The sequence below is a fragment of the Dysidea avara genome, chromosome 4 (assembly GCF_963678975.1).
Source record: "Dysidea avara chromosome 4, odDysAvar1.4, whole genome shotgun sequence".
In the NCBI taxonomy this organism is placed as follows: domain Eukaryota; kingdom Metazoa; phylum Porifera; class Demospongiae; order Dictyoceratida; family Dysideidae; genus Dysidea; species Dysidea avara.
The window spans coordinates 7851565-7868818 of NC_089275.1; the positions used below are offsets into that span (position 1 = coordinate 7851565).

The 17254-nt window shown below is 38.1% G+C and overlaps 1 long non-coding RNA gene across 1 annotated transcript in view; it reads left to right on the top strand.

The window, feature by feature from the left end:
* LOC136253107 (uncharacterized) overlaps positions 1-16355 on the top strand; it is a 28732-nt gene extending 12377 nt beyond the window's left edge. The window contains exons 2-3 of the long non-coding RNA XR_010699959.1: positions 7643-7722; positions 15782-16355. This is a non-coding gene — a long non-coding RNA (uncharacterized lncRNA). The remainder of the gene's footprint in view (positions 1-7642; positions 7723-15781) is intronic.
* Positions 16356-17254: the final 899 nt, after the last annotated feature.

Consider the following 17254-nt stretch of genomic DNA (forward strand, 5'->3'; position numbering starts at 1 on the left):
AACAAATCACCCTGTAGAAAGATCAGCTAGAAGAAGTTACCTTGTGGAGAGTTCAGCTACAAAGAAACCATCATGTAGAGAGTTCAGCTGCAGACAAATCACCTGTAGAGAGTTCAGTTACAAACAAATCACCCTCTAGAAAGATCAGCTAAAAGAAGTCACCCTGTAGAGAGTTCAGTTACAAAGAAACCACCATGTAGAGAGTTCAGCTACAAACTAGTGACCTTGTAGAGACATCAGCTACCTTGTAGAGAGTTCAGCTACAAAAAAAAAATCACCCTGTAGAGAGGTCAGCTACAAACAAATCTCCCTGTAGAGGGATCAGCTAGAAGAAGTTACCTTGTAGAGAGTTCAGCTACATGTACAAAGAAACCATCATGTAGAGAGTTCAGCTGCAAACAAATCACCTGTAGAGAGTTCAGCTACAAACAAATCTCCCTGTAGAAAGGTCAGCTAGAAGAAGTTTCCTTGTAGAGAGTTCAGCTACAAAGAACCATCATGTAGAGAGTTCAGCTGCAAACAAATCTCCCTATATAGAGATCAGCTAGAAGAAGTTTCCTTGTAGAGAGTTCAGCTACAACAAATCACCCTGTAGAAAGATCAGCTAGAAGAAGTTACCTTGTGGAGAGTTCAGCTACAAAGAAACCATCATGTAGAGAGTTCAGCTGCAGACAAATCACCTGTAGAGAGTTCAGTTACAAACAAATCACCCTCTAGAAAGATCAGCCAAAAGAAGTCACCCTATAGAGAGTTCAGTTACAAAGAAACCACCATGTAGAGAGTTCAGCTACAAACTAGTGACCTTGTAGAGACATCAGCTACCTTGTAGAGAGTTCAGCTACAAAAAAAAAATCACCCTGTAGAGAAGTCAGCTACAAACGAATCTCCCTGTAGAGAGATCAGCTAGAAGAAGTTACCTTGTAGAGAGTTCAACTACAAAGAAACCATCATGTAGAGAGTTCAGCTGCAAACAAATCACCTGTAGAGTGTTCAGCTACAAACAAATCTCCCTGTAGAAAGGTCAGGTAGAAGAAGTCACCTTGTAGAGAGTTCAGCTACAAAGAACCATCATGTAGAGAGTTCAGCTGCAAACAAATCACCTGTAGAGAGTTCAACTACAAACAAATCTCCCTGTAGAGAGATCAGCTAGAAGAAATTATCTTGTAGAGAGTTCAGTTACAAAGAAACCACCATGTAGAGAGTTCAGCTGCAAAGAAATCACCCTGTAGAAAATTCAGCCACAAACAAATTGCCCTGTAGAAAGATCAGTTAGAAGAAGTTACCTTGTAGAGAGTTCAGCTACAAAGAAACCATTCTGTAAAGAGCTCAGCTGCAAACAAATCACCTGCACAGAATTCAGCTACAAACAAACCACCCTGTAGAGAGATCAGCTAGAAGAAGTTACTTGTAGATTGTTCAGCTACAAACAATGCACCCTGTAGAGAGAGCAGCAAGAGGAAGTCACTTTGTAGAGTGTTCAGTTACAAAGAAACCACAATGGAGAGTTCTGTAATAAATATATGTATTATATATATAATTTGTACATTTACTGATAAAATCAGAAATATTTAAAGTACATCTGCTTCCTCTTTTCTTCTTCCTGTGGAAAAGAAAAAAAGACAGGTTAAAAAATGTCCCAAAGCCGGCCATAGGCCGGCTTTGGGGTATACAAATACAAAAAGAAGTGAAATCTAATCCAAAACAGCCAGCTGTAAAAAAAGTGTGCGGCCCTCAAAAAGGCTATGGTGAAAAAAGATGTGAAATCCAAGGTGGAGGCCAAGAAATAGCTGTGATGGTAGGTTAATGGTAAAAATTTTAATAACGGCAATTTAGGTGAATTTTTTGCCAAGACCAAGCGGCACAAAAATTCACCTGAATTGTCGTTATTAAAATTTTTACCATTAACCTACCATCACAGCCATTTCTTGGCCGCCACCTTGGATTTCACATCTTTTTTCACCATAGCCTTTTTGAGGGCCGCACACTTTTTTTACAGCTGGCTGTTTTGGATTAGATATTTATTTGCTCGGTGGTACAACGCGAGATTCGTTCAAAATTTAGGCAAATAATATGGTATGATGTATGCCATTATTGATAATACAGTATCTATCCAATGGTACAATAGCTTAACTAATGTGGAAGATAATTATAAGTGGTTAAGGGAAAATTGAAGTAAACAGTTACATTATTGTATGAATAGTTGTTGCCTGTGTATGGGTTGCTTGAGTTTTGGAACATGTTGGTCTGGTCTCAATTAGCTACTGAGATATGGCCAGTGAACGTGCATTGTTAAACTCTTGCTTTAATAATCTTCTAATGATTAGGGACCCGCCGATTATGCTGGCATAATTATGAGCATAATAGGTGCCTGAAAGCATTGAGCATAATGCTAACATAATGGGTAGAATATTTGTGTAATAGTATGAATTCTTGCTTATCAAAATAGCTATCACAGAAAGATCGATATATTCTAATAGAACAGTCAGTAACTCTAATAGAACAATCACATAGCTGACTGTTCTATTAGAATATATCGATCTTTTCTGTGATATGCATTTTGACAAGTAAATTTGTGCTTTAGCCACTTATGTTTATCCATAAACTGGAAAGTATTAGTAGAGCATGAGAATTAACTGAGGCATAAATAATTGGGCAGAATTTGAGCATAATAGGTAAGTATTGAGCATAACTTTAAGCATATAAACTTTTGAGCAGTGCTGCATAGCATAATAGGTAAATTATGAGCATAATCGGCGGGTCCCTCCTACTAATGATACTTTTTGTAATTCACCGGCAAAGACTTTGTTGTTTTGTAGCCTTTAGCTGTTACACACTGTAGCGTGCTTTGTAAGCTCTATAACACTCACTATTACCCTACAACTTAAGGACTTGACCTAACTGTTAACATTTTCACCTACGTATAGTAGCATACAAAGCTTATTGAACCGAGAGTCACTCTTAATTGAGTTATAGTCTGGTAGATGTAAGGTTGGACCCAGAAAAAATTCGAAGAAAGCTGATTTTGGTATCATTAGAAAGCAAATTTTTCATAGAATAACATATCCAAAATCCTCTAAAATCCACCTTGGGGAAAAATTTTTATGGCCAATTTAGTATTGAGGCATATGTGACAGAATTCGGGAAAGTGGATCTTCCAACACATATCCAATTTACCAACATGGACAACTCATAACTTCAGATTGGAAAATGGTATTGCCTTGAAATTTGATCAGTAGTGAGCACCAACATCATTTATTAGTTGCAGAAAATTTCAGGTTGATATTCACCTTGTACACTAAGTTGTGGTTTCTTTATTAAATGCATTTGGTAGACCTATTTTTGCAAATCTAGTCATTTGTGACTAACAAAAATGCATATTATCCTTAAAATATTTTCTCATAAGAAATTCATTGCAATCAATATTAGCTGTATGAAATAAGAATAAGACCGGTTATAGAAATAAAAAGGTGTCTATCGTGTAAGTTCTGAACAAATATATTTGTCACAATTATTGTAAACAGTTTCTTCAGCACTTCTGCAACTCTCTCTCCTGCAACTGCCACATGTTGCAACATACTTTAATCCATGATTACAATGAGAGTATAATGTTGCTACCACATGGATTTGCAGTAGAAAGCTTGCATTTATATTGTACAAATTTAAGTAAGACTGCTGGACCGTGCTAGTCCCATGTCTGTCATCATCAGTTGCATACAGCCTCGATCCTTCTAGTTTCCAGCTCCATTATGGTAATGGATCAATTAGTCATTAAGTTCCTTCTAATGAATAACTTGTTGATGCACATACAAGTTGTGAAAGTGTGTTGCTCTTGCAATCATTTGCACATCATTTTTGTCTTGATTAGGCCAACTTTACCCTGTTCAAATGTTGCAAATTTTGTATCACAGCCATTCTATGTAGGCATGCGAAAAGAGAAGATGTAATTGTGGTGTTACAATAGGACCTTGTGCCCAATAATGTCATCAATTTTCCAATGCTCAAATGTTTCCCAACCTCTGAAAGAAAATATATAATTGCTATATTCTGGTGCGGACAAGAACATCAGTGTCATCAGCTACAACACACTTTACTTCCTTCAATTGCAAATTGAAGTGCACATTGAACAATTAGTGTGTCAGCATCCAAATTACTCTGATGCACAACCTGGCCATCATCTCTCAGATATTGGACAATCAATTGATGTTTGCTCTTTTCATTTGCAAGATAACTTCCTGACTTTTGTATGCTTCCATAGATTCACTTGACTGAATATCTGCATACCATAACATACCTGGGGATGCTGACAGCCCTACACACTGATTGTACACATGGAGATTCTGACATACTGATGGTCCAATGTGCACTTCAATTTTACAATTGAAAGAAGTGGAGTGAATGTTGTAGCTGATGACAACAATGAAGTTATTGTGCTACTGGTGCACGCTGGAAGCAGAACATGTCATTGACAAGTATGTATCTCTTTTCATTCAGAGGTTGTAAAACATTTGAAGATTTGGAAAAACGATGATGTTATTGGGCACATGTGTAGGTCCTCTTTTCACATGCCAGGGTGGCTGTGATACAACATCCGTAACATTTGAATAGGTAAAGTCGGCCTAATCAGCAATCAAATGATGTGCAAACGATTGAAAAGTTAATGAGGGATTGTATAATGCACACACAATTGCACATGTTGAAAAAGTTGGAGTTTGATGGTAATCAGTCTGATTCATTGAGGAGTCTCAGGTATACAAAACAAAGTACATGGAAATGGTGGCATCAGAAAGTTATTATACATGCGAGCTGTGAAAGTGTGCTAACCCTTGCAGTTGGATGGAGTTTTGAGGATCAATGGTATTAACTGATGCAAGAAGTTATTCATTGGAGGGAACTTAATATGGGGCTGGAAACTAGAAGGATTAAGGCTGCAACTGATGATGATAGACATGGGACCAGTCCCAGAGATCATATATATTAATTTTGTACAATATAAATGCAAGCTTTCCACTGCAAATCCATGTGGTAGCAATATTATGCTCTTGTTGTAAACATGGATTATTAGTGTGTTGCAAAATGTGGGGGAGAGAGTTGCAGAAGTGCTAAGGAAACTGTTTCTTATGAAAAAATAATTTAAGGATAACACATTTTTGTTGGCCACAAATGCAAAAATGTGACAGAATTTTGGAAAATCACCCATATGGGCGCATTTGACACCTAAACTATTTAATGATCAAATCACAAACTTTATAGTGCAAATCTATTTGTTTATGGATTAAAGCCATTCTCAATACCTTAAACTACAAGAGAATTCTTGAAATATTTTCAAAACTGTTCCTTGTTCTTATTAGCAACCCACTTAACAAGAAAATTCTAATTATTTCACACGCGCCCATATGGGTGATTTTCCAAAATTCAGTCACAAATAGGTTTACAAATGCATCTGATTGAGAAACCACAACTTAGTGTTTAAGTATCACTCTGAAATTTTCTCCTCCTAATAAGCGATGCTGGTGCTAAATACTGATCAAACTTCAAGTCAATATCATTTTCCAATCTGAAGTTATGAGTTGTCAAAGTTGGTAAATTGGATATGTGTGGAAGATCCACTTTCCTGAATCCAGTCACATATGCCTCAATACTAAATTGGCCATAAAAACTTTTCCACAAGGTGGATTTTAGAGGATTTTGGATATGTTGTTCTATGAACAATTTACTTTCTAATGATGCCAAAATCAGCTTTCTTCGAAATTTTTCCGGGTTCACCCCTTTTTTCAGTTATATCTACCAGACTATTATAGGACTTATGAATTCAAATACACATTACAGCTGTAATACTGTATCTGTAAAACTTCTGTTACATGCAACCTTACTCAGTAGCTGAATGCAGAAATCATAATCAAAAAGATATCAAGGAGTAGTTTAAAGCATCCAATGAGTGATCATTGAATGACGTATGGTTTCACTATACTTACAACTCTTTGATAATTGGCAAATCTTTAGGTTCTGTTATTGTATTTAATCTGACAAAAGAATGTGTTTCAATATGATACTATCAATAGCACCTTGATATTTATTTTGAAATACATCAAGTGATCAGCCAATTGTGAAAGTCCCTTCACAAAAATCTGTATTACTAACCTGTAGTGTGTTTTTACTAGAACTACATGTCCGATTTGATAACTAGCATTATATAGTGGTAGATGTCCCATAGCAACAATATGGTTGCTTAGCAATGGTTGCCAGGTAACCATCACTAAAGTAAAACCATCACTTTGGGACAAAAGCAAGAGTTTCTATAGTGTGGTTGATCTTTTGCAGTGGTTATTATTTCTGTTGCTTAGTAATAGTTGCTATGGTTGTCAAGCTAATTTGTAATAGGATGGATAGCTGGTGGTATTTGGGACTAATAATTATTGTCAACAGAAGGAAATAGTGTATGCCTCACACTATTATTTCTCCTTACTGTCTACAATGCTCGCACTATTGATCCCAAATAGCATAGCCATCCGTCCTATCATGCAGTACTGACTTGCAATTGTGTCATTTCATTGAAATAAAAGACCAAATAATGCTCTATTTAATGGTCTGAACCATGCACAAATCCATGCAATGCCATAGTTGTGGAGAGGTATTTGACAGTTTATTAAATTAAATGAACAGCCAATGAAAGCTGCATGAAATTTAAAAAGGAGTATGTAATAGTTGTAACATGGGCAAGCGGGATTTGCCTCGCATGCTCAAGGCTGTGGACATACATCAGGAAAATTCCAAGTGCCCATGTTACGTAACATTTCTGCTGCAGGCTAATAGCCTGTGCTGGGTGAGTAATCATCCATGCCAATAAAAGTGCATTCACTGGATATACTTCATATGCATGCCTGAAAGATTTGAATATGTTTGTACAGCACATAACATTGTTGCTATCATACATATATAATAATGAATGGACGACTCCTATGGATATCTCAGAAAAAATTAAGTTGGGCATATCTTGGAGTGTTTTAATGATATTGTAAAGGGCTAATCACAATGTATAAAGACTTACAGGGGTAAACTTCATTGTAGAGTGATATGTTGTTTGTAATGTGGATGAGTTCCGTATTCAAAAACATGCCAAACCACTTGTAAATGTGCTACAAGACTAGTTCTTACCTTTAACTAGTGCTTCCTAACTCATAGAATACTAAGGATACTGATATGCTTTCATCAGAGTGCTTCTTGCAGTAAAACTCTATTTCATGATAATAGTTACGTACATATGTGAGCATTAATTCATTTCCATAATCGATTTCACCCTGTGTGTTTTTATAAAGTAAGCAGGGCGGTACTACTATACCTCATGCATGCTATGTTTGCTTTGATGAAAGTTGCTTGCTCTTCTTGAAGTGCAACTACTTTTCCCAGGATGCATCTCAACTGGTGTACATTTAGTTGCATCCCTGTGAAGAGGTATACATGGCACTTGTATCCTCTGGAATTCCTTTGATCTGAGGTGTGAAAGTGTTACATGCTAATTGTATACAATTTTATTTCAAAGCAATAACTACCCTTTTCAGAGCATGGCAGTTTTGATAATACTGTATGCATGGCTACATGTACCTTTCATGATATACTATTACTGTACATGTGTGTACAAACATAGTGTCATCATCACTACAACAAAACTGCTCTTGAAAATGAATTGCAAGACATTTTTTTGTGGACTACTTTTCATATCATTTAGTGAGTGATTATCTATGTGTCTATATAGGATATATGTCAAGTGTAAGAAATAAATAAAGGAGGGTCATCAACTGATATCATAATGATAGTACTGTATATTAGGGATAATGGAGGTTTGCACTTTCTCATAAAATATATTGACATTGACCAGGAAACCATGCAATCTCACAATACCTTCAATGTACCATGGCAGTATTGGTTAGGTAGAATCAAGCCTTCAGAGTGGCCAAAAATGCTTCTGGCAAGAATCTTTGTTTAACACAATTTTGTACTAACTGTTTAATTTTCAAAATAGTGTAACAAGGTTTACCCGTGCGACAACGACCTTCAAGTTGATTTAGCAATCATGAATTAAAGCAAAAGTATAGCGGGTAATGAATACAAAACTAGAGAGAGCGAACCACACTCAACTTGGCCTTATATACTAAAAGATTACATCATAATTATTATTCAATATTATGTCACAGTCTAATTAATCATCATTACATCATCCTCTCCTTTAATGTATGCCCAGCATACTACCAACGAACGTAATTATCATATCTAGTAGGTGGCTGATGAGTTCTAGAAGGGTATCTTCTTGGTACATCTACAACCTCTGTAGATAAATGTTCATCACTTGACTGCTGAGATACAGTTGCACTTTCTGTCTCCTGTTCCTCCACCACAGGCTCCAGCACCCTAGACTGTTCAGAAGCAATTGTCAGTTGATTGTCATTCCCCACACTGTCATCACCAGCACGACCAGTCAATTGATCATCATCCTCACCCTGTACATTTTCATCAATATCGTCATCATCACTTGAATCCTCTAGCATCAAATCAGTCTCTGAATTCAACCCTGACTCCAAGTGGTGCAACCTTGCAGGTGCTGAAGAGACGAAGGCATCATTCTGTGAACCATATGCGATGCTACTAGATTCCTCCCTAATATCTGAAGGGCACAATTTCAGTCGATTAAAATGGACTACCAATCGCTGCCTCCTACCTTGGCAGCGTTGAATCCTATAAGTCACATCAGATAACTTCTTAAGAATCTTGAAAGGTCCACTCCATGGGCGATGCAGTTTCTTACAATAGCCACGAAGAACAACAGATGTATACAACATAACCAAATCCCCCACACTGAAGGGCTTGCCATGCCTTTTACGATCGTACAACTCCTTTTGCCTATCTTGTTGTAGTCCCATTCTGCTCTGCACCTGACAGTAGGCCTCTTGCATAATCCTACCCTGCTGAGATACAAAGTCATTAGCATTCTCTGCAATCTTACCAACTTCACACAACAGGTCTACAGGTATCCTTGCCTTTCTCCCAAACATAAGGAAGAATGGAGAATATCCTGTGGTAGACTGAATACTGGTATTATATGCCATACAGGTAGCCCTCAGGTGTGATTCCCAATCTTTATGATTTTCAACTACAGTTGCAAGCATGCTCAAAATTGTACGGTTTGCCCTTTCCACTAATCCGTCCCCTTGTGGATGGTAAGGGGTAGTACGAGTTTTCTGAATCTGTAAAAGTTTACACAACTGTTCAATGATTTTACTTTCGAATTGCCTGCCCTGGTCTGAATGAAGTCTATCTGGCAAAGAGAACCGATAAAACATCTCATTTAACAATTTACAAGCAACTGTCTTGGCTTCCTGATTAGGTATGGCCCATGCTTCCAACCATTTGGTAAAGTAATCCTCAGCTACCAAAATATAACAGTTTCCATGTTCGTTCTGAGGAAAAGGGCCCATAATGTCCACAGCAATCATTTCCATAGGGTACTGAACCTTAACAGGCTGCAAAGGAGCCCTACCATGTGGTGGTGTAGTTTTCCGAGCAATACACTTGCTACAAGTAGCACACCAACTCTGAACATCATTAAAGTGTCCCGGCCAGTAAAATCTTTCCTTCAACTTTGCAACTGTTTTCTCCACCCCAAAGTGCCCACCACCAACATCTTCATGTACTCCATGTAATATCTCTTTCTTGAGACTATCAGGAACAATCAATTGGGCCACTGCATTGGTACCTGCCACATTCTCAAAAAGTCGACATAAGATCCCATCCTTAACCAACAGCTGATCCCAAAGCTGTACCATTTTTCTCCATTTCGGTCCTCCATGAGCAGATGTAGGCAAGTTACCAGCCTCCTTAGCTCTCAGAAAGGGTCCCACAAGGCTGTCCTCCAACTGCTGGTTTCTCAGGTCTTGAAAGGTGTAAGTAGATGACAGGAATGTAGTGGCTACCATCTGATCAACCAAAGCATCCACATCCTGATCACAAGGGAGGCGAGATAATGCATCCGCATTATTATGCAACTTGCCTCTGCGATGCACTATTTCAAAATCAAATTCTTCCAACTGTTCTAACCAGCGAGCCAATTGACCCTCTGGCTCTTTAAAGTTCCTGATCCACACCAGTGAGCCATGATCCGTACGCAATTTAAATTGCCTTCCCAGCAAATATGGTCGAAAATGATTTAGAAATGTAACCACTGCTAACAACTCCTTACGGGTAACACTATACCTCCTCTCAGCCTTGGTTAAAGAGCGACTCGCATATGCCACAACATGTTCTTCACCATTGTGTTCCTGAGAAAGAACTGCCCCAACACCTTGGTTACTAGCATCTGTGTCCAATGTAAATGCCTTACAACAGTTAGGAAAAACGAGTACTGGTGCAGACACCAAAGCCCTACGTAATGCCTCAAATGATTCCTGACACTGAATGGTCCATTTAAAAGGGCGATTACGTTCAGTAAGCTGGTATAATGGTCTTGAAATCTGAGCACAATCTTTAACAAACCCTCTATAATAATTAACGAAGCCCAAAAACTGCTGCAACTCTTGTTTATTTAATGGTGTTGGCCACTGGAGCACCTTTAACACCTTCTCAGGGTCAGTGGCAATACCTTCTGGAGAAACAATATGCCCCAAAAACTTTACCTCCTTCTTACAAAATGAACATTTCTTAAGTTGTACCTTGAGATTAGCATCACGGAGCCGGTTAAAGACTTTAATTAAATTCTGGAGATGTTCATCATATGTGCGGCCCAATACAATAATATCATCAAGGTAAACTAAACAATCATGCCACTGTATCCCAGCCAACAAAATATTCATCAAACGCTGAAAAGTTGCCGGGCCATTACACAACCCAAATGGAAGAACATTAAACTCATACAAACCTTCCGATGTAATGAATGCAGTCTTCTCTCTATCCTTTGGCTGCACTTCTACCTGCCAGTAACCGCTGGCCAAATCTAAAGTGCTAAACAATTGTGAGCCAGACAAAGTTTCCAGAGTATCCTCCACTCGTGGCAATGGATATGCATCCTTTCTTGTGATGGTGTTAAGTTGACGATAGTCAACGCAAAAGCGGCTAGTGCCATCTTTTTTCTTAACCAAAACTATCGGTGAGGCCCATGGACTATTTAAAGGTTTAATAATCTTCTTTTCCAACATATCATTTAGAAGTGTGCGCATTTCCTCTTTCTGTTGTGGTGACATTCTACGAAATCTTTGACGAATAGGTGTAACATTTTTGGTAACAATCTCGTGTTGTAAAATATTCGTACGACCCAGCTGATCCTTTGACACAGCAAATATATCTGCATAATCCATCAGAAGTGTAAACAGAAGATGCTTCTCATTATCACTTAATGAAGTATTTTCTACTAATTCCTGAAAAATATCTTCAAGAGCAGACAATTCCTCGCCAATATCATGCGACACAGTGGAGACAGATATTCCACTATCTAAATTAATACCATTCACTGACTTGTGATTATCAACAATTTCAACAGCTTCAGACAAGGTGGCCACGTTGGCTCCTGAATATAGAGTTACAGGCTTCCCTGTTGGATTTAACAGACGTATAAATACAGAACTACCACCTTTCACCAGTGCTCTTGCCACAAACAAATCAGAATTCCTTAAATTACTCTCTAACACATAACAACTGCTGAGATTCTGGGTACACCAATTAACACAAGCTAAAATTTCCATTTCACTGTAGCTAGGAATTCTAACATTATCTTGCACCTTAACAGAGAAGACACATGAAGACTTCACATTCACAGACTGATCATCCACCTCCTGATTGTGGCAGGTTAAACTATCTTGTTGAAACAACTTGACATTACTCTCCTGTTGGGGTGACTCAATATGTTGGGATGACTCAACATTACTACACATAAATGATGTTGCATCACTACCACCAGGGTCAGCTTCAATCCGATACACATCAACAAGGTCAGCTGTCAGTTTCATGTTCTGTTGTTGACAATGTAAGGTGACAACATGTCCAACACCTGTAATTAATTGTTTATGTAACAGATCAGCAGTACATTGTGACAGCAAATCCAAACCAAGGATGGCCTCTGTTACTAAAGGTTCAATAACTACAACTGACAGCTGAAATTTCTCATCCTGAATATCCATAGTCACTTCAGCAGATCCAAACACCCGCAACTGACTACCCTCCGCACCCACAAGCCTCTTCTGATTCCATGGCCTTAAATTCTGTCCAGATTCTTTACACTTCTCCCAAGTGTCCTTACGGAGTATAGTCAGGGCAGAACCCGAATCTACCAAAAATACCACTGCACTACCATTTATTGTGGCTGTAACTGAGAAAGACATGCTAGGATTAACAATTGACACAGCAAAGTTAAACAATTCAAATTCCCTTCTGTCATTTCCCTTGGGGCCAGGGCGGCCTCCCCAAGGGTTGTCAGTTTCCCTGACTCGAGGACTTCTTGGGCTGGGCACAGACCCTAGCAAAATGCCCTTCCTGTCCACATCTATAACATACCACTACTCTTTGCTTTGCTGTTGTCTCCCGGTCTGATGGGGGTTCCTCTACCCTCCTCTTTGGAGCCACTTGTTTAGATGATTGTTCCTCCAGCTTATCCAATCGGGCCATTAACTGTGTCATCATTTCCAACAAAGTGCTATCATTTGATTCAACACGCACTGGTGCCACTGCTCCAGCTCTCGCAGAAGTGGACTTAATTAAGAAAGACTCACATTCCAAAGTAATACTGACAGCAGCCTCAATAGTTTTTGGCTTCCTCTGTTTCACACTAAAAGCCACCTGTTCGTTATCTAGCTGAGACAAATATCTCTGAAGTGCTAGCTGTTGCCGAGCTTCATCATCCAATGAAGGATATGCCTTGTCTACCAGAACCTCGACCAGAACCCTCAAGTCCTCACCAAAGTCTGGCCAACTCTCAGTTTTCGCCTTATATCGCGTCTGAAACTCTGCAAGATACAGATCCTTACGACTTTCGGGTTCAAACCTTTCCTGTAAAGCTTTCTTAGCATTCTTAAACGTCGCACGAGCAGTTACAGAAAACTTCTTGTAAGCCATCAAAGCCCTCCCCTTAAGACGAACCTTCAGCCACTTCAACTTCTGTTCTTCATCCCAACAGTTTATCTCCGCAATACTCTCGAATTGGTCCATCCAATCTTCATATGACTCTTCTCCCGAGAAGCAGTCCGGAACTATTACTGGCCTACTTTCAGGTTTGCCCTCTGACTTCGACATTGCTCTCTAGTTCTCGCTATCCTGCCGACTACGCCACTTGTAACAAGGTTTACCCGCGCGACAACGACCTTCAAGTTGATTTAGCAATCATGAATTAAAGCAAAAGTATAGCGGGTAATGAATACAAAACTAGAGAGAGCGAATCACACTCAACTTGGCCTTATATACTAAAAGATTACATCATAATTATTATTCAATATTATGTCACAGTCTAATTAATCATCATTACAATAGCATACATAGCCAGTAGAAAAGCCCTCAAATTTTAACTTTAGAAAGCCTGATTTAAAATTTTCCTTGTTTTCAATGCTTTGAGAATGGCCCTAGCTATATAACCATTAAAAATAATTCAGTCTCATGTAGCCCAAGTTTTAACAGTTTTCTTAGAAGATGTACATTTCAATTCCACTCATGTGTAGCCAGACCTTTTAGTTTGCTACACAAGTATGTTATTTCTTTAATTCCTAAGCAAACTTAAAATTCTTATTTTTCCTTGTACTTATTTGTTTACGTTATTTGTAACAATATCATGACTGGTGACCCACACATACCACATTAGAACAAGAATGGTGCCAGGCCTATTCTATTTGCTTGAACTTGTGCCCCAAGTATCAAATGAAGTGGCCATTACACTCCATTTTTTGCTATGTTCAGCCTGTTACACAGTGTTAGAAATAAAGAACACTATGAGAAGGACCTCTGCAATCAATCCAGTCACGACAGAAAACTCGCATTACAAAATTAATGTAGAGAAGCCAGTTGCACGGTGCTACTGCAAATCAACACCTTGTGTTGTCAGCAAAGAAAAATGGACACAAAGGAGGACACTGGTAAGTTCATAATGCATGCATTGTACATACTGTGGTATACAAAGCCACCTGTTAGGCTGAAACAACATCAAACAGTGAAAATATCAAGCCCGTAACCTTAGCTGTTATGGAGTTATGCTTGTCTGAAGCATCATTCCAGTCAGTCTGTCAGTAGAGAATTCCACTGAATAAAGTTTTAGCAACCTATTGGAAATGTTTCAGGTTATACTGAAACCATTTTTGGCTATACCAAACCAATTCAATACTGACAAAGCTGAAGGTATTATTGCGAAGCTGGTTTTTAGGGTAATAATAATTTTTAGCCAGAAAAACCCAAACCTTCATATCCCTAATATACAGTACCATCATACTTTATGATATATAGACCTGGGCACCACAAAGAGTACTGTAAATAACCTACCTAGTATGTGTATTAAGTACTTACATCAACAATCAGAGTTGTTCACTAATAGAAAGTATTTTCAAAATTTTCAACTAACAAATGTAATCTCTAATAGAGCATAGAGGGTATGACCGTAGGTACAGTAGCTTTGTAATGGGTGAACAACTCTGATTTTGTTACTGTATGCTAAACTCTTGCCAGTGCTAATTGATGTGTCCTCAGAAACTGTCAGGCGGGCATGCAAGTACCAGTGCTAATGATTCATAATACAGAAAAAATGGCACAGTCATCTGGCCCAATACATACAGTGTATAATACATGTATACAGTACATACATATTATGTAATAAGAATGATTTTATGCAACAGTCTACTTTGGTGAATAGATCTCTATTAGGGTATATTCTCTAGGCGTAATAAAGTGTTCTACAGATGAAGAAGATGTAGAGAATAACCAATTTTGCAGTAGTTTTACCAAGAGTACATAATAATAGAAGAGAGAGGAGAGTGTCTAACTGCTATAGATTCGCCAACGCACAGCGCTCAGACATTACGCAATCATCTATAGCCACCAAAGGTGACAAACGGCGCTGCTATCTCGATTATAGGCGCTGCCCTCTGAAGTAGGCTTCAGCATTATACTGCTTCAATCAACAGATATTAACAGTCTTCTGTTCACAAAAAGGTATTGATATATGGCTAGCTGTTCTATGGATTGAAGTAGGAGGGTTTGAGCGCTGTGTGTTTGTACAGCCTATATTGAGAGTTAGACACTCTCCTCTCTCCTCTATTATTATGTACTCTTGGTTTTACTGACTGTGGCTTCCCACATGGTGTAGGTGACTGCAACACCACTATTGGAATATGTGTTTGCAGAATACCAGAATGCTACTACTATGATAATCGTACAAACACATGCAAAGTGAAGAAATGTCATGATCTTTATCTGGAAGATGACAGAGAACTAAAGTGTACTCATGGAAAGAAAAGCCACTTAACAGCATTATTGCTTAGTTTTTTTTAATCTTTTACTGGAGCGGCAAACTTCTACATTGAGGAACATCGCTTGGCACCAGTACAATTGGTTTTTGGGGTGGTTTCAATTATATCATTACTTTTAAACATAATAAAATGCTACAAATGTTGCAAATTTAAATGCAAAAGCACGTCAGAAGTACCAGTGCAAGCATTTGATCAAGAAGACTCAAAAATAAATAAACGTACAAAATTTTGGTTTTGTGTGGGAGTAGTGCTTATTCTAATTAGTTTTATCTGGTGGTTAGTAGATCTTGTTTTGTTTGCAGTCAACATAAGAAAGGATGTCAATGGTTGTCTGCTTTACCAGAGTTAACATAATATAATTGCTGGACATGCTATCTTTACAGTAAACAGTATAGTAATAAAGTTATGCTGTACTTTATAAATTTAATATTTTATTTAAAGTGTTTATCATTCATATTCGCACATGTATATAATGCACTCTAGTAAAAGTTCATTGCACAGAATGCACAGTTTAACTATGCACATTGTATTCACTTGAGATTTTTCTGGATTATTATGTGCAATTTGCTTGTATGGTTATAGTGTGTAATGTATGTTGGAAATCAATAACAATAGAGTTGGTGGCGCACAACCCAATGTACGTGGGTTGTGGGTGGTAAGGGTAATGATAGCATGGTGCAGGAGGCAATACAGGTACAGGGTTGGATACTCCTGCCTCTATTATGAACTCTTGTCAAAAGTAATCTCAGGTTACTTACTACGCTGTTCCTGATGCATTCTGATGCACAGTCATTTGCAGTACTGCTTAAAATTTGAAGGGGGGAGAGTGCCTCCCTTCCCCCCACCATACTGACCCATCACTGCCACTACCTATGTAAATGCCAGGGTAAAAAAAGCTGTGAAATCAAAAGTAGCAAATGTTTTGTTTTATTATTTAATAACGACATAATGATACTGTCATTATTACTGGAAAGCTGATTGGCATTAGGTAACATCAGTCATTGCTGTAATTCACCAACACCTTTATAATTGGTTTCACAACATTTCACATTACCTTTTAAGAGGCCACATTCTTTAACAAAGTTATTAGCACGTTATATTGCTACTAAACACAATTCTAAAGTGAAGTTGTCTTCTTTGAAAATTGTATCCTGATGATGTTGCTTTGTATGCTGAGGTGTCCTGTTTGTAAATTTGCAGCTCATTTTATGCTTGGTCCCTCCTCTCATGTGCAGTGGCATAGCTAAACCAGGGCATGAGCTCTGGTACTCACATGAATCTCAATCTATTATTGTAATGTATGTATTGTTAGGCTTGGTTTATAATTGTAATTTTACCATAAGAAAAGGAACCATAAAAATGAATTTGCTAACCTAAAATCTTAATGTCAATTGATAACAACCTAAAAGGGAGTTCATGAAGAGCTGGCCATATCATTGTTCATGTGACAATTGACCACTTTACTACCCCCATCCAGACAATCAGAACAGATCCAACAAGACAATGTGTATTGGAAATTATTATTAAGGTCCACATTTGCTTAGACTGAGGGTAAATATCTCGGTGTGACAATTTGAAATGGAATATAAGCACTGTCAGCACATCTCTAAACTGCTTGTAAGGGGCTAGTATGGATACACTTACGGGGCTAAAGCAACAGCCTACTTTTGTAACACTTGTGAGACCTTATCTTGAATATTGTAATGTTGTGTGGACTCGTTTCATTTTGAATAAAAGTAGTTAATGGTTTTTTTCTCAATTAGTGTAGTGTGGTT